At 42.5% G+C, this 27,014-nt stretch overlaps 1 pseudogene; it reads right to left on the bottom strand.

Annotated features, from left to right (window-relative positions):
• Positions 1-16,507: 16,507 nt before the first annotated feature.
• On the bottom strand, positions 16,508-20,387 carry LOC119517184 (annotated as a pseudogene).
• Positions 20,388-27,014: the final 6,627 nt, after the last annotated feature.

The following is a 27,014-nucleotide window of genomic DNA, read 5'->3' as shown; positions in this document are numbered from 1 at the left end:
TCTGGAAAGTTTGGTAGAATTCCCCTGTGAAGCTATCTGGCCCTGGGCATTTATTTGTGGTAAGATTTTTGATGACTGATTGGATCTCTTTGCTTGTGATGGGTTCATTGAGGTCTTCTATTTCTTCTCTGGTCAGTCTAGGTTGTTCATGTGTTTCCAGGAAATTGTCCATTTCCTCTACATTATCCAGTTTGTTGCCATACAGTTGTTCATAGTATCCTCTTATAATTTTTTAAATTTCTTCAGGATCTGCAGTTATGTCACCTTTTTCATTCATTATTTTGTGTATATGAGTCTTCTCTCTTTTTGGTTTTGTAAGTCTAGCTAGGGGCTTGTCAATCTTGTTGATCTTCTCAAAGAACCAACTTTTGGTGATATTTATGCTCTCTATTGTTTTTTTGTTCTCTATGTCATTTATTTCTGCTTTAATCCTTGTTATTTCTTTTCTTGTACTTGGTTTAGGATTGGTTTGCTGTTCATTTTCTAGCTTCTTCAGTTGATCCATTAGTTCTTTGATTTTGGCTCTTTCTTCCTTTTTAATATATGCATTTAGTGCTATAAATTTCCCCCTCAGCACTGCTTTTGCGGCATTGCATAGGTTTTGGTATGTTGTGTTCTCATTTTCATTCGTCTCTATATATTTAGCAATTTCTCTTGCTATTTCTTCTTTAACCCTCTGATTGTTTAGGAGTGTGTTGTTTAACCTCCAGGTATTTGTGAATTTTCTAAGTCTCTGATGGTTATTGACTTCTAATTGTATTCCATTGTGGTCAGAGAATGTGCTTTGAATAATTTCAATCTTTTTAAATTTATTGAGGCTTGTTTTATGTCCCAGCATATGATCTATTCTGGAGAAAGTTCCGTGAGCACTAGAAAAGTATGTGTATCCTGGTGATTTGGGATGTAATGTTCTGTATATGTCTGTTAAATCTAATTCATTTATCAGATTGTTTAGGTTTTCAGTTTCCTTCTTGGTCTTCTGTCTGGTTGATCTATCTATAGGAGAGAGTGATGTGTTGAAGTCTCCCACAATTATTGTGGAAACATCAATTGCTTCCTTTAGTTTTGCCAGTGTTTCTCTCATGTATTTTGTGGCACCTTGATTGGGTGCATAGACATTTACGATTGTTATTTCTTCTTGTTGAATTGCCCCTTTTATTAGTATGTAGTGGCTGCCTTTGTCTCTCAAAACATCCCTGCATTTAAAGTCTATTTTATCTGAGATTAATATTGCTACACCTGCTTTCTTTTGGCTGTAGCTTGCATGAAATATTTTTTTCCATCCTTTCACTTTCAGTTTCTTTGTGTCCCTGTATCTAAGATGAGTCTCTTGTATGCAACATATTGATGGTTCATTTTTTTTGATCCATTCTGTGAATCTGTGTCTTTTAATTGGGGAGTTTAATCCATTTACATTCAACGTTATAACCGTAAAGGCGTTTCTTGAATCAGCCATCTTATCCTTAGGTTTATGTTTGTCATATATATTTTCCCCCCTCTCTATTAATATCCTTTATTGCAACCATACCGAATCTCTTTAGTACTGAACGTTTCTCCAAGTCTCTCTGTCCTTTGTTTGTTTCTCTGTCTGTAGGGCTCCCTTTAGTATCTCCAGCAGGGCAGGTATCTGGTTAGCAAATTCTCTCAGCATTTGTTTGTCTGTGAAAAATTTAAGCTCTCCCTCAAATTTGAAGGAGAGCTTTGCTGGAGAAAGTATTCTTGGTTGGAAATTTTTCTCAGTCGGAATTTTAAATATATCATGCCACTGCCTTCTTGCCTCCATGGTGGCTGCTGAGTAGTCACTACTTATTCTTATCCTGTTTACTTTGTATGAGGTGAATTGCTTTTCTCTTGCTGCTTTCAGAACTTGCTCCTTCTCTTCCATGTTTGACAGTGTGATCAGAATATGTCTTGGAGTGGGTTTATTTGGATTTATTCTATTTGGAGTTCGCTGAGCATTTATGATTTGTGTATTTACGTTGTTTAGAAGATTTGGGAAGTTTTCCCCAACAATTTCTTTGAATATTCTTCCTAGACCTTTACTCTTTTCTTCCCCTTCTGGAACACCAATGAGTCTTATATTCAGACGTTTTATATCATCTATCATATCCCTGAGGTCCGTTTCGATTTTTTCAATTTTTTTCCCCATTCTTTTTTTATGCTTTCATTTTCCATTCTGTCATCTTCCAGGTCACTGATTCATTGTTCAGCTTCCTCTAGTCTTGTACTATGAGTGTCCAGAATCTTTTTAATTTGGTCAACAGTTTCTTTAATTTCCATAAGATCATCTATTTTTTTATTTAGTCTTGCAATATCTTCTTTATGCTCTTCTAGAGTCTTCTTGATATCCTTTGTATCCCGTACTATGGTCTCATTGTTCATCTTTAGTTCTTTGAGTAGCTGCTCTAGGTGCTGTGTCTGTTCTGATCTTTTGATTTGGGTGCTTGGGCTTGGGTTATCCATATCGTCTGTTTTTTTCATATGCTGTATAATTTTCTGTTGTTTTTGGCCTCTTGGCATTTGCTGAACTTGATAGGGTTCTTTTAGGATTTGTAGACCAATTGAAGTCCTTATCTCTAATTTATCAGATCTACAGCTTCATGGAGTAGACTTTCTCTATCTAACCAGCAGGTGGCATCCACGAGCCACCTGTTCTCCACAAGCCAGTTCTCCCCTGCTTTGCCTTTGTGGTGAGTGGGGGAGTGAGTCTTGCGGGGTCCAATTGGTGTACCAAGCTTGCGTGTGTAGTTGGTGTTGCCCACCCTGTTTCTGGTGCGTGTTTCTGGGTAGTCAGGGAGCGGGGGTGGCTCTAACAATCAAATCTCGCTGGTGATCCTGGAGTTTTAAAGCTGCTGCAATAGTCTAATCCTTCAGTTCAGTCCTGCCACAGTTTGTCTCTGCCACTGACCCACAAGTCCTTGGTATTGGCGTATGGCTCCTGAGACTTGCGAGTGGGTCCCTCTTCCAGGCCGTGCACCCCCTGGTCCTCTGTTGAGGGATGACTGTGCTATGTCACAGGTGAGTGCCGTCCCCCCAGGGCAGTTCTGGGCTGCTGGGCTGTGTTGGGAGGCTCCCAGTCTGCTGAAATGATAGCTGAATGGGGCTTTGTTAATTCACACTGCTCCACCTTCCCAACTCTGGGACAATCAGCTGAGGTTGCTGGGAAGGCTAATGTCCACGCCCAGTTTTGTGGTGTGTGCCTGTTATTTGAAGCACTTCCGTCACACTGGGTTGTCTGGGGCAGTTCTGGGCTATGGGGCTGGCGATGGGCAGGAGCGTTTCCTGTCCACCAGGATGATGTCTGTGAGCGGACACCCCCCTTTTCTTGGGAAGTTGTGGTGTTTAGTGGATTTTCTCAGCCACTGGATTATTGCCTGTTGTCTCAGAGCTCTCTTAGTTCTGCTCTTGTCTTGACCTGCCCAAATTGCAGTCTTTGAAGCTTTCTGTATTGGGCTTCTTAGAGTAATTGTTTTAGAAAAAGAAAAAAGGATTAAAAAAAATAATAAGGGCCCTCCTCACAGATCTAATGGGTTACTGAAATGCTAAGAGACAAAGCAATTAGGGCCATTAAGGAAAGGTCCACAGTGCAGAGAGATCAGCATTTCTTTGGGATTTGCATATGAGCCTCAGGGCCTGAGCTCTGCCTTTCCCCTTTCTATGTTCACCAGAACTCCAAAAATCCTCCACTTTTATTTTGGAGTTTTTCGTGTTGTTTTTTTCTATGCCTGTCTCCTCTGTGCTGGGCTGGCTGCTCTCAGATTCTCTGGTGTCTGGTCTCAGTCTATCTATGGTTGGAGTTTGGATCAGTAGAATGAGTTTCCGATGAGGGCTGCCACTGCAGTTCTCCCTTCTCCTTCCCGGAGCTGACAGCCCCTCCTCCCACGGGACTGAGCCTGGCAGGGAGGGGCGCGGGTCCCCTGGCCGCAAAAACTTACAGATTTCACTGTTCTCAGCAGTTCCACGTTTTCATGAGTGTTGTATGAGGTATGCCCGAAGCCAGATTGCTCTGTGGTGTCCAGTCCACGCAGTTCCTGGCTTTCCACCTTCTTTCCTGGAGGAGTAACTAAAACGTACAGCTCACCAGTCCACCATCTTGCCCCGCCTCCGTCATTTGATTTTTACCCTGTTATTTTGGTAGTCATTGTTACTCTGCCAGAAAATTTCACTGATTTCCCTTTCAGCTTTGTGGAAGGGTTTCACTTCTTATATCCTTTGTGGTTGGGTGGAACTAAGTGGTTTCTGCCAGTGAGCGATGAATGGAAATCATGAGTTTATCTTTAGAGCAGAATCATATCTGGTATGAGAATTGAACAAACCGTCCTTTTCTCCTGGCAGAACAACCGACTACCAGCATTCAGGATGATGGTTGCTCTCTGCGTCTGTGCCCTCAGTGACCACAATAACATTCAGGCCGTGCGAGGACTAAAGCTTTCTTCTTTTAAGCCATTGAGAATTCTGCTATATATTTCCATAGCATAACCTAGTCTATCCTGATTTTATATTATTACAGGAAATTTATCCAAAGGGTTCGCGATTTAGAAATGCTAGATTTTTTCTTTTTAGTGTTACCTGTGAATCTGCCCAAAATATTTCCCTTAGATTGTCTGGAAGATATCTTCTTTAAAGGGCTAATTCATATGAATCAGTATCATATAATGTAAATTGTAAAAATGAGATATGTCAGCTAAAATTGTTTTCACTTTTTACTCCTAACTGGATTAGCTGTTGGAATTGCATGCATGTAATTATGTATGCATGGCCTGGCTCTTTCTTTAGGAGTTGTGGGGGATTGAGTCATGTCCCCCACAAAAGGCATGTTCGGGTCCAAACCCCTGGTCTTGTGGGTGTGAACCCATCTGTAAATAGGACCTTTGAAGATGTTATTATCTAAGATGTGCCCTAACTGAATGTGGGTGGGCCCTAACCCAGTGTACCTGAAGTCCTTCTTGGCAAAGGAAATTGGACATGGAAGAGGACGCCGTGGGGAGCAGCCAGAGGCCAAAAGCCAACAAAACCTGGAAGAGGAAGGAGAAGATGCCGCCATGCTCATTGCCATGTGACAGAAAAGCCAAGGAACCCCATAAATTGCCGGCAGCCAGAAGACACTGAGCCGGGGACAAAGCACGTTTTCCAGCCTCTGAAACTGTGAGCCAATAATTCCTGTGTAAGCTGACCCATTGTATGGCGTTTGTTTTAGCAGTTGAGATACTAAAGCAATGAGTATTCTCAGACTCTGAATTTTTTTCTTCCTAATAAATATTATGGATTTTCCCTTGATTTTTCCTATGCAAAGAATATGGATAGACTATTGAACTTACAAATGTTGCTTCTGTTTGAAGAATGTCTAAGTTAGAATGGGTTAGGAGAAGCAGATAATTAAAGGGAGATAGAAAAAAATTTTGCAAAGGTGATAGATTAACCAGTCCATTTCCTAATTGTTTGAACTTTATTTAAACCTGACTAAATGTAATCATTTTCTTTCCCACTAAGCAAGCTTAAACAAATTTTGTTTTCCAGGTTTATGAGCGGGATAACAGAAGCTTCGATCAATTTCACAACATCTATGTGAAGTCAGTAGAATTAAAATTATTGTCATGCAACAGGTAAGAACTATTGTGATTTTAACAATGGTTCTTTGGGGAGGAATTTGACCAGGGATACTAAGATGACGTGAAATATAAATACACACTGACAGTGAGAGAATTTCTTTCTGCAAGAAAAGAGGAATGATGATCAGAGACTAATCCTGATATATAAAGTGAAGCAACAAAATTAAACTAAGCACTACAAAGAAATACAGAACTATGTCATGTAATAAATATCTGACATATGATATGATACAAGTTACATTTAAAGTCTGTGAATAAAAGAGACTATTCACCTTGAAGACATAATGCTGAATGAAATAAATCAGACACAAAAGGAGAGATATTATGTTATCAATAATATGATCTCCCTCAACAACATAAAATCAGTGTCTTATAATGTGGAATGTAGTGGACATAGAGACAGACAGAAGGCAGTGAAGGGGGAATGATTACCTAGTATGTGGGGACATTTTAATTGCGGGTGAACTTAAAGGTATGGGAATGATCGGGGTGATGGAACTTCATTAATGGGATTATAAGTATCAGCGCTGCATTGAAGGTGAACATCCATGATTGAAAGGGGTTATTTAAAAGCGTATGTCCTACAGATTAGCACTACAAATATAAATAAGTTCTTGCATGATCTACTTCTAAGGTATGACATTGGTACAAAGAGTTAATAACAGGGTGGCATATGGGAAAAACTACCCATTGCATATTATAGACTATATTTAATAGGAATATCTTACTAATACCACACTAGGGGTAAATAATCAGGGGCTGATAAGAGCTTTGGTGTGTTTTGTGTTATGATAATTGTTTAAAATTGAGAGTGATGATGATTGTACAATTCAGTGAAGATAATGTGAGACATCGATTATTTATCTTAGACAATATATGCTATGTGAAATTAGGAAAACCCTATTTAATAAATCAAGCCCTGAATCTTGAGGTTTGCTCTTGTGAATCTTAGGGCTGTAAAAGGGAGGCTAAGCTTACTATAATTAGTCACCTCCAGAAAACCGCTTTTGTTGCTCAGATGTGGCCTTTCTCTCTCTAAGCCCAACTCTGCAAATAAATTCATTAGCCTCCCCTCTATGTGGGACATGACTCCCAGGGGAATGAATCTCCCTGGAAACATGGAACATGAATCCCGGGGATGAGCCTGGCATTGAGGGATTGATAGTGCCTTCTTGACCAAAAGTGGGAAAATGAAAGTAACAAGGTTACAGTGGCTGTGAGATTTCCAATAGAGTTGAGAGGCCCTCCTGGAGGTTTCTCTTATGCAAGCTCCAGCTAGATATCCCAAATGGTCACTATATGCCAAGCCCTAACCAACAGTAGTCCCAAAATATCTAGGTCCCTATTTGAGACTCTATAAAAGTTTCACTAAGTTTATTTTTCAGAAACTTAAATCCTCCAGAGTGTTCCTATGCCAGCTAAGTCCCCAAACCCAGTGGCAACAACCTCTTCAAAAACACCAAGCAGATGCAGTCCCCTTCCTCATAATGTCAGCACCCTTTTCAATATGAACAAGTTAGGGCAATCACTACCCAGATATCCCTGAGGATTTAGAAACTGGTCAAATGAGAGAGAGGGGTAGCAACAGACAAGATAGGATTTAACAAGATTATGAATACTGAATCTTTATATAGTTTTTTTAGATGCTAGGGTATTAGAGTAGCTAGAAAGAAATAACTGAAATGGTGGAATCTTTGAAATTTGCTCTATAGCTACGCATTAAATTGTACTTTGAAAGTTATCACCTTTCTGTATATATCTTATATTTCACAATAAGGAAATAACCTGAAACTGTGGAACTGTGACCCTAACATTCTTTGAAATTTGCTATATAACTACTTGTTAAATCGTACTTGGAAAGTTAAAAAAAAGAGAGAGACTAGTCACCAAATTGTTTCGAAAATGGATTACATTTAAAAAAAAATGGATTTGTGCCTATTTGTACACCAGAATAAGTTTCATAATCTTTGAAAATTTAACATGAGAACACTTATAAAAATTATAATGAATTTATTTGCAATCTTAAAGTGGATAAGTTCTTTGCAAGCAGGATACAAAATGCCTGGAATGCAAATCAAAACCATACTGAGATACTGTTCTGGTTTGCTAAAGCTGCCTTATGCAGATACCAGAAAATGGATTGAACTTTTACAAAGGGGACTTATTAGTTAGCAAATGCACAGTTTAAGGCCATAAAAAGTGTGCAAGTAAAGTATCAACAAGAGGATACCTTCACCGAAGAAGGCTAACGGCTTCTGGAACACCTCTGTCAGCGTCGGGAGACATGTGGCTGGCAACTTCTGGTCCTTTGCTCCCAGGTTATGTTTCAAAAATGGCTTTCTCCCAAAATGTCTCTGGGCTTCTGTCTCTCCTAGCTTCTCTCAGCTCTCTGCTTGGTACTCCTGGAGCATTTCTCTTTAAGCATGTAGGAGTCCTCTCTTAGCTTCTCTAGGGCAAACTTGGTGTCATCTCTCAGCTTAGCATGTCCAATATCTTTCTATCTGCATCTCCCGGCTTCTCCAAGCGTCTGTAGTCTCTGTCAGCTCTTAGCTTCTCCCAGGGGCAAACTATGGATTACATGCCTTAGCTTCACTCCAAAATGTCTCTCTCAGCTTCTCAGAGTTCCTTCTCTCTGTGAGCTCTCTTGAAGGACTCCAGTGATCTAATTAAGACACACCCTGAAGTGGGTGGGGTCACACTCCATGGAAATAATTTAATCAAAGGGTCTCACTCACAGTTGTGTGGGTCACATCTCTATGGAAACATTCAATCAAAGATCCCACCCATATTAAGTCTGCGCCCACAAGATTGCATTAAAGAACATAGTCTTTCCTAGGGTACATAAAAGTTTCGAACCATCACAGATACCATTTTGCACACACAAGGATGGGTATAATAAAAAACATGGAAAAATAACAAGTGTGGGCCAGGATGTAGAGAAATCAGAACTTTTGTTCATTGCTGTTGAGGATGTAAAATGGTGCAGGTGCTGTGAACAGTTTGGCAGTTACTCAACAAGTTAAACATAGAATTACCATAGGAACCCAGAAATTCACTCCTAGGTATATACCCCGAAGTTGAAACAGGTACGCAAACAAATCCTTACACTCAAATGTTCACAGCAGCACTATCTATAGCCCAAAGGTGGAAACAACCCAAATGTCCATCAACGGGTATACTGAGTAAACAAATGTGGCTTATCCTTACAATGGGATATTATTCAGCCATAAAAAGAAATGAAGTACTGATACATACTACCACATGGAGGAACCCTGAAAACATTACAGTAAGTGAAAAGAGCCAGACATAAAAGTTCACACAGTTCACCACACAGCAATAATTGACACCTGGGGCTGAAGCCTGGGTTTCCTAATGGGGCCCCCCCAAACCATCCCTTCAAGGACATCCTTCCAGGGTGGCTTCTCTCCACTCTCTCCCAAGGTGAGAAGCCTGGGGCAAGGATACATCTGGAAACCTTGATTGCAGGGCCCACTTTTCCCCTTCTCGCCCCTATCTGACACGCCTTCTTGGTTCCCAGCTCATTGATCCCATCCAGTTCCCTTTTCCAGCTTCTGGGGAAGTACCTGTGTCCCCAGGGCACGAACATGCCCACATCAGTGCACTGAGCTGGAGGAACTTGGTCAAAAGTTCTGAGCCTCCCTGTGGGAGAGGAAGAGGGAATGCTTTCTTGGCTCAAGTTGGCATGGGAGTGGGGTCAGGTGGTGGACCCACCCTTCCAGATGGCAGAGAAAAGGTGCTGAGTCTGGAGAGGTTGACCATAGTCATCAGCTGCCCCTGACCTAGAATTTGGCGTCTCTAAGGACGGATGAGGAAACCAAGTCACAGAAAGTTTACCTAACTCGCAAGCTCCCTGAGTGTGTGTCCTCCCAACTTTGCATTTAGCCCACATGGAAGATGTACCAGTGGAGGATGCAGAATTTGATTGTCCTATGTTTTATAGCAACTCTTTCTCAGGTGTTTGGTTCACACTATTTTGTTTTTTTTTTTGTAATTTCAGTTTATGTCTTTTGGATTTGTGTGTCATTATTACCAAAATTGGATTTATAATATACATATTCTTGTGAGCATGCTTTATGTTAAAATTCACTGTGCTCATTATCCACTATATTATTTTATGCACTATTATTTTATGGTCACAATTTATTTTCCTTCAATCGTATTCTTGGCCATTGTTATTTGCGGTTATATAGATTCAAAAGAAAAAAAAAGAATTTTCCTTGTTACCAACAGGGTAGAAATCTTTTCTCCTTTCCCTTTTTAGAGCATTTCCTTGAGGAAACTTGTAATTATGAATACTTTCCTCCTTCCTTTTGATATGTATTGTAAATCTTTCTAAAAGCCTAAATAAGCTTCTGGTCTTTCTTAAGGGCCTGAGAGCTATGTCTTTGAAATGCAAACTTCAAGGAAGATAGCACCCCTATCTCCCAGGTCACCATGGGAGTTTAGCCTAAGCACCTCACTCCTGGCTGTAACTACCTGCTTGTCACATGTTTCGTTTGGGTAACAGCAGTTAACTAGCACAGGTGGCCATCCCCATTACCAGGTGAATTTAGGATGAATTATTAAAGAATACAGCAACCTTGCTGTCAAGTACTCTTACCTGAGGACATGTTACATTTATTCTTGAGAACATGTATGTTAATGGATGGTATCTTCCAGGCTACATACGAGAGGCCGAGGCTGATTTCTCTCTTTGCAGTCTTCATTAGCAGTTTCCCTTGAGATGCGAATCACAGTCTGGTTTAGTGCTTATGCAATAATGAAACCGTTCTCTTTTCTACATTTGTGGAGAGGATTTTCTGGGATGGCAGGAGATAGAGTCATTCATTCATTCTCTCATTGTGTTGCTTCTCTCTCTCTCTCTCTCTCTCTCTCTTCTAAAAAGATCTTCCTCTTTCTGTTTAGATTTTCTTATGTATTTTGCCCCATCCTTGTATTTTCAAACTTTTCTAATCACTGAATTCTAAGAGTGTTCTTATAATTGCTAAGCATTGTATTTTGCTGTGGTAGGTGACCCTGATATCTTTAGTGAGCACTGATGAGTGTCATAAAAGAGGAGCTGGTAGGTGTGCGCCCCAAGGGATTTGAAACAGGGACTCAAACAAGTACATCTGCCCCTGTGTTGATAGCCGCATCATTCACAAGAGCCTAAAGATGGAAACAGCCCAGTGTCCATCAAAGATTGAGTGGATCAACAACATGTGGTCTATACCCACAGCCATAAAAAGTAATAAGTTCTGGTCAATTCCACAATGTGTATGAAGCTTAAAGACATTATGTTGAGTGAAAGAGGCCAGACCCAAAAGGCTATGTATTGCATGGTTCCATTTATATGAAATATGCAGAATAGGTAAATCCCACAGAAATAGAAAAATTAGTGGTTGCCAGGAGCTGGGGGTAGGAGGGGAGGAATGGGAAGAAACTGCTTAATGGGTAATGAGATTTTACTTTGGATTGAAGGAAGAAACAGTTCTGGAACTAGCTAGATGTTATGGTTGCATGCAATTGCTAACGTACTAAATGCCACCAAACTATTTGCTTTAAAATGGTTAAGTTTATGTTCTGTGACTTTCACCTCAATAAATAGTTTTTTTTTAAAAAAAGGAACTGTTGCATATCAGGAGGAACTGAAAGTAGCGGAGAATAAGGAATTCTTCTGAGGCCATGGGGAGTAACTGGAAAGAAAGGAGCATATTAGGAGAAAGAAGTTGTGATCTGGGAATTGAAAGCGCCTGGAGCAGGTCATCAGCTGGGGCTAGCAAAGGAGATAACTGGAGCAAACAGGAGGATGAATCAGAAGTGACACGAGAGAACTAGAAGTAAAGGAGCATTGAAACAAAGTGAGATGTTAAGAGAAGACAGAGCAAAGTGATGGGGCAGGAAGCAGTCACTTCTCGCAAAGATAACAATTAAGGAATAGCAATAAATTGCCCCTGGACAGGACAGCCGGAGAGGGATGGGGTTAAAAAGAAGAGGAAGAAGAGAAGGAGGCAGTTCAGGTCGGGATACCTGAGAAAGTCAGGACGGGGCGCTTCCATCACAAGGGAGAAGAGCACAGCCCAGAAGGGGTGCGACACCCTGTGGTGGGAGGAGCTCAGAGGCCGGGAGTAGCTGAAGAGACAGGTGCCCACGAGTCACCAGCTGGAGTCTCCTGTGTCCCTCCTATCACTTCTCGCTAGTTTTCTCCTTGTTTCGTGTTTGTAGAGCTGCTTCCCCTTGCTTCTTCCTCTCTCTTGAATCTTCCCAGACTCCTGCCACACTTCCATCCTCTGTAGCACCCCTCTCGTCTGCTGAAGTCCTGCGGCACCTTCTCTTCTCCTCTCATAAAATTGTGGACACCCAATCCTGTGCTGCTGTTTCCGTTTCTTCATCCAGTCCACCCTCTGTAAGTGATTCTCACACCAAACCCTGGATTCCTGTTACTCTCCTACTTTCCAAGCTTTTACTCTTTCTTCACATAGTTTCAAATCCTCCCATCACTTCTGCTTCTCCCGGGAAGCCAGCTCCTCCTCTGCTCTGTGGCTCCAGCCTCCTTCGCCCTGTTCAGCCTTCACACACGGTCCTTTAGGCACCTGGACGGCACCGACTCTTCCGTGTTCCTCTTTTCCTGGCTGCTCTTGACTTTTTCCCTAAACTGGGAGCCGCATGTCCTTTTGCCATCAGCTCATATATCCGAAGCAGTTGCCTCATTCTATTTTTCTCCTCGGCCTTCAGTGGCCTCCAGCCTCCCTCACTTCCTCGGCTGCTCCGTCTTCTTTTTCCTGTCAGTCTCTTGCCTTCTCAGCAGCCTCAACTTCCCCTTCCCTTCGATTGGGCCTGATCCCGGGCTATTTGGTGTCTGGGCTAATCCCACAGCTTGCTGCTCCAGTGTTCCCAGATGCTCCCAACACTTCCGCCTTCTCTCCCACCGTAGCTGTGTCCTTGTCCCCTGTGGCCTGGCCTGTTTGTTCTTCTTACCTCATTTATTTCTGCTTATTATTTGCTTCATTGTCCGGTTTTTCCCATGCGGCTCTTTTTCATTTGGCTTCCACCTCACTTTGGCTGCTTTTTACCTCCTCTTCTGCCCTCACCTGCTGTCCTGTGGAGACCCAGAGCTTCTTAAATGCATTTGAATTCCAAGGCATTTCTCATGAGCGATATCTGTTTCCAAGATGCTGCCTACCAGACGTGTTTTTCTACTTTGTTTTCTATTTCCATGTCTGCTGAATCTAGCCTTTCCATTGCCTTTAGCCCAATGAACCACCTCCGGCTTCTGAATGAAATAATATTCCCACTGTATAGGTAGAGCACATTTTGTTTCTCCTGTTCATCCACTTATGGAACCCTTAGGTTATTTCCACCCTTTTGGCTATTGTGAAGAGTGCTTGCTGTGAACATCGGTGGACAAGTACCTGTTTGAAATTCCTAGAGCTATTTTTATCAGATGCTCTGCCCCTGTGGCTTCTGGTCTCTTTGGTTTTGCTCTGCAGTTACTCCATGCTCCTCAGCTTATCTCAGTTCCCAGAGATGCACCCCTAGCTGCTCCTGTGTATAGAGCTGCTTCTGTCTCCTGTTTCTCAGCCCTCCTCAGCTATTCTGGGTGCCTGCATGCATCCCATGATGTCGCTTCCTTCTCACTTCTTCAGCTTCTTCTGTCACCCTTGTCATAGCTCTGTCCTAAAATGTTCCTGCAGCTGTACCTGTTTATTGTCCCTCACTACCTGAGTTCTACAGAGCTCCCCATCTGTTCCAGTTTGCTAGTGCAGCCATTATGGAAAATAGCAGGAATGGGACTGGCTTTTATGAAGGGGGTTTATTCGGTTACAAATTTACAGTCCTAAGGACCATAAAAGTGTTCCAAACTAAGGCATCAGCAGATGATACCTTCACTGAATAACAGTTGATGGCATCTGGTGCACCCTGTCAGCTGGGAAGGCACGTGGCTGGTCTGTGCGTCTCCAGGGCAAACTCTGGTTTCATCTCTTAGCTTAGCATCTCCAACGTCCTTCTCTCCGCAACTCCGAGCATCTCTCAGTGTCAGAGTTAGCAAGCATCTGGGCCTGGAGCTCTTTTAAGTAGTCCAATGAACTAATCAAGACCTACCCTGAATGGGCGGGGTCTAGTCTCCATGGAAACATTCAATCAAGAGCTCACAGCCTAATCAACAGACTAATAAATGTGCCCTCACCAGATTGCATTAAAGAATATGGCTCTTTGGGGGACATAATATATCCAAATCAGCACCCTGTCCTATGTCAGTGCATAGCTTTAGCTGTTTCTGCCTCTACAAGGAACTGATCTCTTTGGCAGATCCACTCACTGGACTGCCCGCTTTCCCCTCTACATCCTTCAAACTTTTGGATCATTCGGGGCTTCAGCCCTTCCCAGGCCCTTTTAAAATTGTTCCCACTTATTTCTGACCCCATTCACCTTTCCCCACTGGTTCTTTGTCCTCGGAAGCTGATTTCCCTGTCAGTTGCAGTTGAGACGCATGAGATCTCTGTTTTGCTTCTAACAATACTTAATCCCCACTGCTCATTTCCTCAGCTGCTCCCTATTCCTAAGGCTGTCTTTCTGCAATAAATTCAGAATGGTGTTTACTAGGTCTCTCCTCTCCATACCTGCCTTATTTACCATCTTGTAACTCTTCCTATCTTATTCTCGTTTTTTCTCCGAAATTGCTCCAATAGCCTCATTTCTTTTAGATTGTTCCTATTTTCATTACCATGCTCCAGATTTTCCTTCTCTCACATAAAACAGGAACCAGAGTTTGTGAAACTTCTCACTCTGAAATAGTGAACATGGCCTTCACCTGTGTGCTCCCTCCCCTTACATCATTTCAGGAAAGCATCTTTCCTTCCTACAGAGTTTTGTGTTATTCTTCAGGTGCCCGTAGAGCTTGCCCTCCTTCTCTCTACTCTTCCTGCATTTCAGCCTCCATATCTTCCCGTTTCCTGCTTTGAGGCTCTCTCCTCACATCTGCCTCATCTCTCGTTCTTTTTTTCTTTTCTACCTTCATCAGATAACCACATCAAACAACGATATGACTTGAGAGCAAACAAGCAATCCGTGCTGACACTGTGGCACACACCTTAAAGGTGGGAAGGGCTTTTCATCTTAATTATATTTCCCCCCTATAGATGTACTGCAGTGTCCTTGTTAATCTCTGGGACTCTAAAATGATGTAGTCATATCAAGTTAAGTTTAAAATTGCAATTGTATTCTCACTAATCAATAATGGAAACTAATATCAAGTAAAAAAAAAATTATGTTTACAAGAATTTGGGGGAATACCCCGAGCTATGTATAAGTTAGTAGATAGGAAGACAAAGCCTCTTTTGAAAATACGAACAAACTTTATTTATGATATATAACAGCTGTAATATCTATCACAAAACTTTATAGGAACAGCATGTTTTCAAAGTACAAATAGGCTTTAAGATGCCTGTAATAATTTTATGGCCAACATTTTCAAAATAAACCAATAAACTCTATGACATATACTAAGCTACTATTGCAATTATAATTAATTATAATTAATTAAAAATTTTATATTTCTAAAAAGTAATTCTTTCCCAGTCTGGGCCGCTATACTTCACAGTCCTAAGACTGTGGCAATCAAGTATATAAAAAAATGCCATCTCCGTCTTCCTCTTCAGGGGAGATTCAGAAAATTCAGATGGTGCCTTAGGAAGTAAGTCTCCTAGAAGTGCCCCCACCCTTCTAGGAATTTGGCATAATAGATCTATCTAGCTCCTCTGAAAAAAGCCTGGGTTCTTCTAGTTCATGATGTGTCTTTCCTCCTTCCTCAAAACTTGTCATTGGGATCTGGATCGACTTCTTGGTAAAGCTCCGCATCTCCCCTGGAAGTAAGAGAAAGAGGGACGATGTCAAACTTTCAGGGACAATTCTCTAGACATAAAGATCATGCACATTGAAGGTCAATCCTACCAGAGTTTAGACTCACTTATTAAATCCAGTTTTTATCTCTAATCCTTCATTCTAAACCCCAATCCTTTGAAATAGAAATCTTTACTTTTAAACCATATACACATCTCGTAAGCCATGCATTCTAAGTCAAAACCTTGAAACCTCAGCACTTATCTTTTAAAACTAAAGTTGACCCTAAACTGTTTGTTCTTTGTGTTGTGTTTCAAGTGATTGACTGAGTCCAGATGTCTGTGTTTACAAGAATGTTGGATTCTGCTTATGTGATTGACCTTGTATGTTTATGTACCTATGGATGTTCCATCTGACTGTCTTTCCCCCTGACCTGGCACCAGCGATCTGCCTATAAGCAATTTGTTTGAAAGCGAATTTGGATGAACATATAGTGAGGCATAATTAATCTTCTATCACTAAACTTGTAGACTGTTCCATCTAATACCCTATTGTTAATATTTATTTGTTACAGCTAAATCCCTATTGTTGGTATCCCTAAGGGATAAAGGGCTAAACATGAACCACAGTATATGGAAAAACTGAAATATATGGTTAAAGGATATTCATTTTGGACAAAAATCAACATTTTATGAAAGCTATTATTTGGACCCAGTTGCTTTGGGTCAATTGAGTTCAACCCAATCTGTCTGTGACAAACTGGTTTTCTTGAGGTCTGGCTGACTGGTCTCCCTCCCGCTTGGTGTGCCTTGCTGAGGTGGCGTCTACCTCCAGTTGTTAATCTGTGGCTGTGAAGTGGACAGCGAGTGTGGGACACTCTGCCTGGCTGGTCTCCTTCACACTGTGTGTGAGATTAATGTGGGGTGAGGAGTTGATAAGAGTGGGTCAAACAGCGGGGCTCCTCAGATTCCCGAAATGGACGAGAGCTCATTCCCTCAGTGGACCCAGACACACCTTCTCAGGCCGCTGACCTCGGGCCTCTGCGTTCTCCAGGAGCTCTAGAGGAGCAGGGCCCGGTCGCGCCCCCACACCCAGTGCTCCGGGTCATAAGCCTGGATCTGGAAAGACAAACAGCCCCCTGGGGAAAATGCTGACTCTCCGGATAGACCCCACTCTCCCCTTGTCCAGCCTGCAAGTCTGTCTAGTCCCCAAATCCCAACTCCCATCCCTCCAATCCCCCTGCCTTCCCGATCCCATCCGAGCCCTCCCCCGAATCCCCGCAGCCCCACCTCCTCGCACTCTTCCCGGGAAACCCTTGTCCTCCAGCCCATGGAGCGGATGAACTGAAATCGGAGTTTGTGAAACAGGGGGCGTTCGGAGCGGTTCTTCCCGTAGAGGAACGAGAAGATGGCTTGTTTAGGGGCCTGGTTGTCCTCCTCCATGTCATTGGCCAGGTACCTGGGAGGAGAAATCAGGCTGCTGGGTAGGAGCAGAATCGGGAAGGACCTCCGCCTGAGGTCAGCTCCCCAGGAAGGATGACAGGCGGACCGGCCTCAGGACGGGGCCCTCCATCAGGCCTGGGCGGTGTCACCGAGAGCCAGCCCTGCATCCAGAAGCCGGTGCCGGACAGAGGGCCCTTCTCACACCTTCAGGTGAGGACGGAACTCCAGCTGGGAAGCCTGAGGGCGCACCCTGCCATCCTCAAACAACTGCAGCTACATCACATTCCCCCATCCCCATCCTCTGCTCCCTTCCCTTCAACTTAGTACAGGTGCACTCACCTGTCTCCCCCACTAGATTTTAAGTGCCCTGAGGGCAGGAACTGACTCTGGTTTATTTCTGTATTCATCCCTCTCCTACCAAATGACTAATTTAAGGACTTTGTTCATATTGATACATTAATTCAACAAGCATTTCTTGAATGTCTCTTCCCATCACCTTGTCATATTCCCTGGCCTATAGGAAGCACTTCATAAGGTTTTTTGAGTGAAGAATGGAATGAATGAATGAAGGAAAGCTTAATCTTATAGCCGAGTGCCATACTGATTACCCTCATAGATTCAATGTAACTTGTGTGCTTGCAAAATGGACAGTGTTGTGCTGAGTATTTTAAGAATGCATTGATATTTGATATATAATTGATATTATGACAAGGACTCTGCCTTTAGCAGGGTGTGTAGTCTAATGCGGGTAAGGGGAAGGGAGAGATTAAAAAAGAACTGTAACCCCCAAATAGCCATATTATCATAGGTTTTTAAACTAAAGTGGCTGGTTGGAGGCATAAGCTGGGAATGTCAAGGAAGGTGATTTGTGTTTTAACTGCCTTTAAAAACAGTAATTTTCCTCAGATACATATGTGTGAAAGACAGACAAAAAATATGTGTATATAAAAAGAGAAGGAAGGAAGCTGCAGGGCATTTGGGAGAAGAGTGAGAGGAAGGAATGAATATCGAGATGATAAACAAGTTTGGATGGTGATTATAGATAGGGTTGAATTCAAATTGAGAAGCTTGAGCTTGACTAAGAAAGTAATTGGCCAATAAAAATTGTAAGGGGTGTTTAGTGGTTAGCCCTGGGTTTCAGAAGCATCTTCAGGCAGATGTATCAAGTCTGCTGGCTTGGGGAGCTAGTAAGAAATCATAGGTTTTTGTCATGCAGTGAGTGTCATGTAATGAGTCATCTGTGGTGGAAACTGGGAGAGAAGACAATTCTAGTTGGTATTGATATGGGAAGTAGAGGGACGGGGGAACCAGCAATGACTAGCGTTTCAAGCCCGTTTCCTTGGGGGCATGGTGGTGTCAATTGTTTCCTCTGCTGCTTTTAGGAGGGTTTTGTTCTTTTCGTTTGTTCACAAACTGACATTTGGGTTTTTGTTTGTTTTTACAAAAAGTAGTATATATTTTTTAAAACCCACCATATTATAATCCCCTTAACCGAATAACTCCCATCATTTTTATATACAGAGTAAACAGTAGAGCTAGGTTTAAAAACTAGATGAGAGGTTAGAGTCCCACTTCTCTTCCGTGCTCCCTGGGACACTGGACCATTCGTTGACGGGATGAGGCAAATACTCACAGGGCGATGAAGAAGTGAATCCGTCGGAAACTGCCAGGAGAAGAAGGCCAGCCCGGCTAAAATAGGCAATGACCATGCTTAGGAGATACTGATGGAGAGAGGGGGGGAAGCAAGAAAGAGAGAAGTCACACCCTGGCAGAGGCAGAGCACTGGGGTAAGAGAATGTGAAGCTGGGCCAAGGGTTGCAGCTCAGAGAGGGGCCCCGGGCTGAGTGAGTGTTGTTGCTTGTGGAGAAGGAGCAGAGAATCAGCAAGTCGGTTGCAAATCGGAGCAGTCAGGGCAAGGAAAATTCATTCTGCTTCCAGAAGGCAAGCTCTGACAGTTTTGGAGAAGGGTGTCCAGGAGGATTTTTGATAAGCTGGAGCAACGGGGAGTCCCAAATCCCTGAGAGAAGAGGACCCTGGTTACTGGGGGTGGCAACAACCAGAGGGACAATATCCATGTGATCCCAAAGGTCCCTGGGCGGCCCATTTCACAAGCAGGACACCAGCAGGACCCCGAAGGGAGGTGTTGGCAGGTCCTGAAGGCACCAGGAGTGAGGGTAGAGATCCAGAGGGAGAGAAAGGAGAACTGTGGCTCTAGAAAGCCCTCCTCCTACCCCAGGGTATGTGTTTGGGCAGGAATAGTGTTGGTGGAGAGCAGTGTTACCTTGTCAGACACCATCAGGTCCCTTGTCCCAGGCCAGGAAACTTTTAACAACGGGATCCTCTGTGAAAAGAAGGCACGTGTGAAGTTGAGAACTGGAACTGAATTTCCGACTGAGTAATGCAGAAGAAAGGGGAGAACCACACCTCCCTTGGGGAAGTTTCAGGACTGTGGCCGAGGGTTACGGTTTGGGGAGCAGGAGGGAGAAGAACGTACACTGGGCAGGGAAGGGTCACTCCCTGTTCAGAGGCTCCCGAGAGGAATGGCTGTGTGCGGGACTGGGTGTCCGTCGAGTTTCCGCAAGATTAAGGGAATTATTTTCCACATTGGAAAAGTGTAGTCACTGGAAGGTTCTTTTTGAAAAAGAGGAAGTTTGGAGGGTGCTGCCTGGGGCCTCTTCTTACCAAGTAGCCTGTTGAACACCTCATGGTGCTCGGGAAGGACAGACGACACCCTCTGCCTCTTCAACTTCATTTTCAAGCCGCACAGTGATTCTACCACCCACGTGCCTTCAGGCTCTGGAGCGGAGTCTTCCTCGAACGCATCTGACCAGACCCTCTTCTGGCCACGGGACTGAAGTTGGGGACTGGGCTCTACCCAGGGGGCTGAGTAAGGAAACCAGGCTACAGTCTAAAGATCTTTTCTTTGGAATTCAGCCTTTGATCACCCAAGCCTCTACACTACCATCATCCCCCAAAAAACCATCCCTCCATCCTTTCCATCCTTATAGATTATGGCCTTCCCCCAAGCCATCTTTCCATCTCTCGCCTTTGTTGATGCCCGTCTACTCCTGCTCACCCTCCTCTTATTCCATCTTTCTGTCCTCAAAGCTCTTCCTTATTAGAGGTAATTTCTCCCATTGGGGAATAAAATACTTCTCTTTTTCTCCCTCTTCCCTTTTCTCCTTCTTGTATCTCATCTCCTCACCCTCATTCCTTTCTTCCCAGATTTTCCTTCCATGGGGATGTCCTTGTTCTCCTTTCCAAATCTATGGCTTTCTGAGTCCCTCCTTTGTTTCATGTGCACCCTACTCAGGCACTCCTTCCTAACATTCATACCCCTTCTCGGTTACTAGGCCACAGTCTCAGTCTGTTAAAATATTCCAGCCTCCTCACCTGATGGTCCTGGGATTTCGTCATCCACTGTTTCCTCCGGGAAGTACCCAGAGCAGCTAGGCTGGGGGCTCTCAGACTGGGAAGATGGTTCACAACCAGCCATAATTTCTCAAAACGCACTTAGTCCCTTCCACAGAACCTATACGTTAACTGCCCAAACTACTGTTCCGTATCCTGGATCAACCCAAGACCTTTCTCTCTTCTCCAGACCAGAAGTAGGCAGGAGTGAGAAGGAGCTTTGAGTTGTGCTGTTGTCCACATCTACTACCAAGATAGCACGGAGTTCGGTCCTTCCAATCAGGAGGATTGGAAGCCTCTGATGTCATCAATCCAACCTGGCAACCAGTTTGAAGGAAAACGCATGTAACTGCCAGAATGATGTATCCTATGCTCCAGGAGATCAGAGGTAAATGGTATCTCATGCCCCTGGTCAAAGCTGTAAACATCCTCCAAAGCTATCCTCAATATCTCATCATCAGTTTCAGCCTATCCCCAGCAGGTGCCATGTTCTGTGCATTCCAAACTTGAAACATGTTGGACTCCCATCCCCTCCTTTCTATCCTCATTTCAGAGGCCAGTTTGGTGAGAGAAGGAGAAGAGTGACTAGGAGATTTAGGGCAAGCAGAAATGATAAGACCTGCTAGAGTGAAATAAGTATGTACAGAAGATCTCAGGGACATTGACTGGCTGGATTAAAAAATTAGTTCAAAACACTCAGTTTTTTTTAATACAGTTTTTTTCAATTAACTTTTTTATTCGCCTTCAGTACAGCTCTGATACTTACAATCCCGTTAACAAACAATTGTCACCCCTGTCCAGTACCACACCTTTGAATTCACCATCATTAATGCATCTGAATGTATTAGATTATCATTCCCCCTCACTAGCTACTGTCTATCACTAGGTCCTCAATATTCTTACATGATTAGACAGTGATTTTACATTGTTCAGATAGTTCACAGAAGTGGTAACATACAATATCTCTCCTTTTGCATCTGGGTTATTTCAGTCAGAATTATATCTTCTTCATGTGTCCATGTTTCAAGACCTTATTGCTTCTTACTGCTGCGTAGTATTCCATCGTATGTATATACCACATTTTGTTTATCTGCTCGTCTGTTGAAGGACACGTGGGTTGTTTCCATCTCTTGGCATTTGTGAACAGGGCTGTTATGAACATCGGTGTACAAATGTCTGTTTGTGTCACTGCTTTCAAATGTTCTGGGTACGTACTGAGAAGTGGAATTGCCGGATCATAGGGGAATTCAATATATAGTTTCCTGAGAAATCTCCAAACTTTCTTCCAGAGTGGCTGTACCATTAAACAGTCCCACCAGCAAAGAATAAGAATCCCAATTTCTCTACATCCTCTCCAGCATTTGTAGTTTCTTGTTTGTTGGATGGCAGCCATTGTTATTGGTGTGAGATGATATCTCATTGTGGTCTTAATTTGCATCTCCCTAATAGCTAGTGAAGGTGAGCATTTTTTTCACGTGATTTTTAGCCATTTGTATTTCCTCTTTGGAGAAATGTCTTTTCATATCTTATGCCCCTTTTATAACTGGGCTGTTTGTACTATTGTCGTTGAGTTGTAGGATTTCTTTATATATGCAGATATTAGTCTCTTATCAGGTACATGGTTTCCAATATTTTCTCCCATTGACTTGGCTGCCTCCTACCTTTTGACAAATTCCTTTGAGGTGCAGAAGCTTTTGAATTTGAGGAGTTCCATTAATCTATTTTTTCTTTTGTTGCTTGTGCTTTGGGTGTAAGGTCTAAGAAGTGACCTCCCGAAACTAGGTCTTGAAGGTGTCTCCCTGCATTATCTTCTAGAACTTTTATGGTACTGTCTCTTATGTTGAGGTCTTTGATCCACTTTGAGTTAATTTTTGTATAGCATGTGAGGTATGGGTCCTCTTCATTCTTTTTTTTTTTTTAAATTCATTTTGAAATAATTCAAAGTTATAGGAACAGTTGCAAAAACAATACTAGCCCCATACTCAGAATTCCATCATACCCTGACCCCCCTCCCCCCGATAGCTCAATCCACCAACTTTAACCTGCTGTCACACCACTATTTCTTTCCCTCCCTATCTATCAATCCATCATCTATTGCTCTGTCTTCTGAACGTATGAGAGCTAGCTGCACACATCCTTGAACTACACTATATTCACGTATACACTTCCCATGAACAAGAACATTCTTTATGCAATCCCATTAAGCACAGCTACAAAGTACAAGAGATTCAACAATGATACGAAGCTTACATTCTATATTTCCCTTTTCCTTATGCCTCAACTGTGTCTCTTTGAGCCACCTGTCCTCTATCCTCCAGTCCCATCGAAGTTCATCCTTGGTATTCATTGTCATCTATTTTAGACGGTCTTTTTTTTTTTTTTTTTTCAATGTGAAAACATATATACAGCATAAATCTTCCCATTCCCACCCCCTCCATAGCCTTCTATTAGTGGTATTAATCACATTTAGAATGTTGGTAGTGCTCTTTCCCACCATCCATTACTAGAATTTCCTTCACTCAGACAGCAACCCTATACTCATTTGTTAACTCCCCATTGCCCCTTCCCCCATTTCTCTTAACCCAAAACTCTACTTTTCATCTCTATGGTTATATTCTCTGATTAATTTCCTTGTGTTTACTTGGGGGATTAAAATTAACCTCTTAAATCATATTAATCTTGTTTTTCTTTGATACCACCTTCACTTCAGTAGGACATGGTAAACTATGTTCCTATACTCCTCCATTTTCCCCCACCTTTATATAGTTGTCTAAAATTACATATTTACTTTGAGTTCAAAACTGTGATTTGTCATTAGAGTTTTGTGTATTTTGATATAATGTAGGAAGTAAATAGTGGAGTACAGTTCAAAAATTATTGAGTTCTATTTGTATTCCATTGTGGTTGGAGAATGTGCTTTGAGTATATTCATTTTTTTTTTTAATTAATTGAGGCTTGTTGTTATGTCCAGCTTATGGTCCCTTCTGGAGAAAGATCCGTGTATCCCTGGAGAAAAATGAGTGTCCTGGTGATTTGGGATGTAAGATACTATATATGTCAGTTAAAATTCTCTATATCTCTTTCTCCTTTCTTTGTTTCTCTGTTGGTAGGGCTCCCTACTAGTATCTGAAGTAGGGCAGGTCTTTTATTGGCAAAGTCTCTCAGCATTTGTTTGTCTGTGAAAAATTTAAGCTCTCCCTCAAATGGAAGGAGAGTTTTGCTGGATAAAGTATTCTTGGTTGGAAATTTTTCTCACTCAGAATTTTAAATATTGTCATGCCACTTGCATTTCTCGCCTCCATTGGGCCGCTGAGTAGTCACAAACTTAGTCTTATGTTGTTTCCTTTGTATGTGGTAAATTGCTTTTGTCCTTGCGCTTCAGAACTTGCTCCTTCTCTTCAGTATTTGAGTCTGATCAGATATGTCTCGGAGTGGGTTTATTGGGATTTATTCTGTTTGGAGTTCACTGGGCATTTATGCTTTGTGTATTTATATTGTGTAGAAGGTTGGGGAAGTTTTCCCCAACAATTTCTTTGAATACTCTTTCTGCATCTTTATACTTCTCTTCCCCTTCTGGGACACCAAAGAGTCTTAAGTTTGGACGTTTTATTTGATCTATCTTATCCCTGAGATCCGTTTCGATTTTTTCCATTTTCCCCCATTCTTTCTTTTGTGCTTTCATTTTCTGTTCTCTGGACTTCTAGGACACTGAGATGTTGTTCCGCTTCCTCTAGTCTTGTATTGTGACTATCCAGAGTCTTTTTAATTTGGCCAACAGTTTCTTTTATTTCCATAAGATCTTCTATTTTTTTAATTTACTCTTGCAATGTCTTCTTTATGCTCTTCTAGGGTCTTCTTTATGTCGCTATTATCCTGGGCCATGGTCTTCTTGATGTCCTTTAAATCCATTGCCATGTTTTCGTTCCTGAATTGTAGTTCTTTGATTAATTGTGTGAGATACAGTGTTTCTTCTGATATCTTGATTTGTGTGTTTGGAGTTGGATTCTCCATTTCATCTGGTTTTATCATATGCATTAAGATTTTCTGTTGTTTTTGGCCTCTTGGCATTTGTTTTGCTTGATAGGGTGCTTTCAAGTTGTAAAAAAAAAAATACCTCTCTAATTTTTCAGAAACACAGTTTGGTGGCGTCCACTTTCTGTAACTTCCCAGCAGATGGCGTCTGTGAGTCACCTATACCCCTCAAGTCAGTTCTCCACCTTGTCCCCGCTGTGTGTGGGGAAATGATTCTGTGGGGTTCAGTTGGAGAACTCAGTTTGGGTGTGTTGCTGGAGCCGTCCACCCTGAATGTGGGGCGTGTGTACGGGTGGCCAGGGAGGAAGGACAGCTTTAATATTGAAATCCCCCAGGTTCCCGGAGATTCAAGGCCGCCACAAGAGACTAAGCCTTCATTTCATTTCAGCCCCAAACCCTCTCTCTCACTGTCCCACAAACCAGCGGACTTGGCGTAGTGTACGTGGGTTCTCCGAGCACGTACCCCCGCCCAGCCACAGTCTTCCAGGACCTTTGCCGAGGGAATGCCGTGCTACGTCAGCAGTGCACACCGTCCCTCAAGGGAAGCCCCGGGCTGCTGGGCAGTGCTGGCTTGCTTTCAGCCTGATGCAAAATGGCCGAACAGGGCTCTCCACACCCCTCTCCTGGCACAGTTCCTCCTTCCCAGCTCCGGGACACGTGGCGTGGCTCTGGGCTGTGGGCACGGCCCTGGGCAGGAGTTTATCCAGCCCCCCGGGGAGCCAGCTGCTACCCATGGGGTTTCTTTCGGCTTCCGGCTCTCCCCTCCGTTTCCCCGGCCCCAAGGGTATCTGCAGTGGGCTATCTTCCAGGCCAGACACCAAGAGGCTGGCCCAGCCCCCTCTTGCTGTGTTTTACTGCGTGGTTCCCACTATTGCTGCTGCAGACGCTCCGGGATTTTTCCCTTTTTTTTTTTTTTTAATAGCCCATCGGTCCCCAAACGCCAAACCCCGGCTTCCCCAGACCCCGCGCGGCTGTGGGTCTTCCAGGCCAGCTCACTCACTCATTTCAGAATTCAGACTCCCGGTTTCACCAGTATACGGCCCCTTTGGAACTAGAAGACCTTGTCCAGACTGACACATCACTGTAAGCGGTATTCTGGGTCACCCTCTGGTTTATCTAGTGTTTTTCATGGAGGTGTTTTTTTGCCCTGTCTCACCGAGTGCCATCTTAGTTTGTCTATTTCATTCTTTTGGATGTGAATATGCAGTTTTTCCCAGACCCATTTGTTGAGGGAGCCTGTTATGTCCCAGTTCAGTGGATTGGGGGCCTTATCAAAATCATCAACTGTATATCCGGGAGTCTATTTCCAAACTCCTAATTTGATTCTATTGATCAATATGTCTATCTTTATGCCAATACCATGCTGTTTTGACCACTGTAGCTCTATAGTAGGCTTTTAAAGCTGGAAGTGAAAGTTCTCCCATTTCGTTCTTTCTTAAGGATATTTTTGGCAATTCGAGGCCCCTTTCCCTCCAAACAGATTTGATACTAGCTTTTCCAAGTCTGCAAAGTGGTGTTGGAATTTGGATTGGGATTGCATTGAATCTATAGATAAGTTGGGTTAGAATTGACATCTTAACAATATTTAGTCTTCCTATGCATGAGCATGGAATATTTTTCCACCTATTTAGGTCCTTTTCTATTTTTTAGTAAAATTTTGTAATTTCTGTGTAGAGGTCTTTTTCTCCTTGGTTTGTTCTAGGTACTTGATTTTTTTAGTTGCTAAATGAATGTTTTTTTTTTTTTTGATTGCCTCTTCAGTTAGGTCATTAGTAGTGGATAGGAACATTACCGGCTTACGTGCATCCCGCCACTCTGTTGAACTTGTTTATTAGCTCAGATAGCTTTGTGGTCGAATTCTTAGGATTTTTCAAATATAAGATTATATCATCAGCACAAAATGACAGTTTTTACTTCTTCCTTTCCAATTTGCATCCCTTTTTTTATCTTTATCTTGGCGAATTGCTCTGGCTAGAACTTCTAGCACAATGTTGAATAGTAGAAGTGACAGTGGGCGTCCTCGTCTCATTCTTGATCTTAGGGGAAAGGCTTTCAGCCTCTCAGTGTTGATTACTGTGCTGGCTGTGGGTATTTCATATATGCCCTTTATCATATGGAGGAAGTTTCCTTCAATTCCTAACTTTTTTCAGCTTTTTAAAAATTCAGATTGTTCACATACCATACAATTATCCAGAGATCTAAAGTGTACAAGTTTCCCATGGTGCCATCATAAACAGCTTTGCATCTCACCATAATTAATTTTTCTCAATTTTTAGAACATTTTCATTACTCCAGAAAAAAAAGAAAGACCAACAAAAAAAAGGAATCTCAAATTCTCCCATACCCCTAACCACCACCCCCTTCCATTGCTGATTCATAGTATTGTATAGTACATTTGTTACTGTTGATGAAATAATTAAAAATACTAACTGTAGTATACAGTTTGCAATAGGTATATTTTTTCCTATATGGCCCTCTATTATTAACTTGTAGTTAGTGTCATACATTTGTTCTAGTTCATGAGAAAGATTTCTAATATTTGCACAGTTAATCACGGACATTGGCCACCACAAGATTCACTGTTTTGTGCATTCCCATCTTTTAACCTCCAGCTTCCTTCTGGTGACATACATTACTCTAAGCTTCCCTTTCCAACACCTTCACACACCATTCATCACTG

Source organism: Choloepus didactylus, chromosome 21 (genome assembly GCF_015220235.1).
Source record: "Choloepus didactylus isolate mChoDid1 chromosome 21, mChoDid1.pri, whole genome shotgun sequence".
Classification (NCBI taxonomy): domain Eukaryota; kingdom Metazoa; phylum Chordata; class Mammalia; order Pilosa; family Megalonychidae; genus Choloepus; species Choloepus didactylus.
Note: the sequence above shows the minus strand (reverse complement) of the source record. Positions and strands in the feature narration are given on the sequence as shown.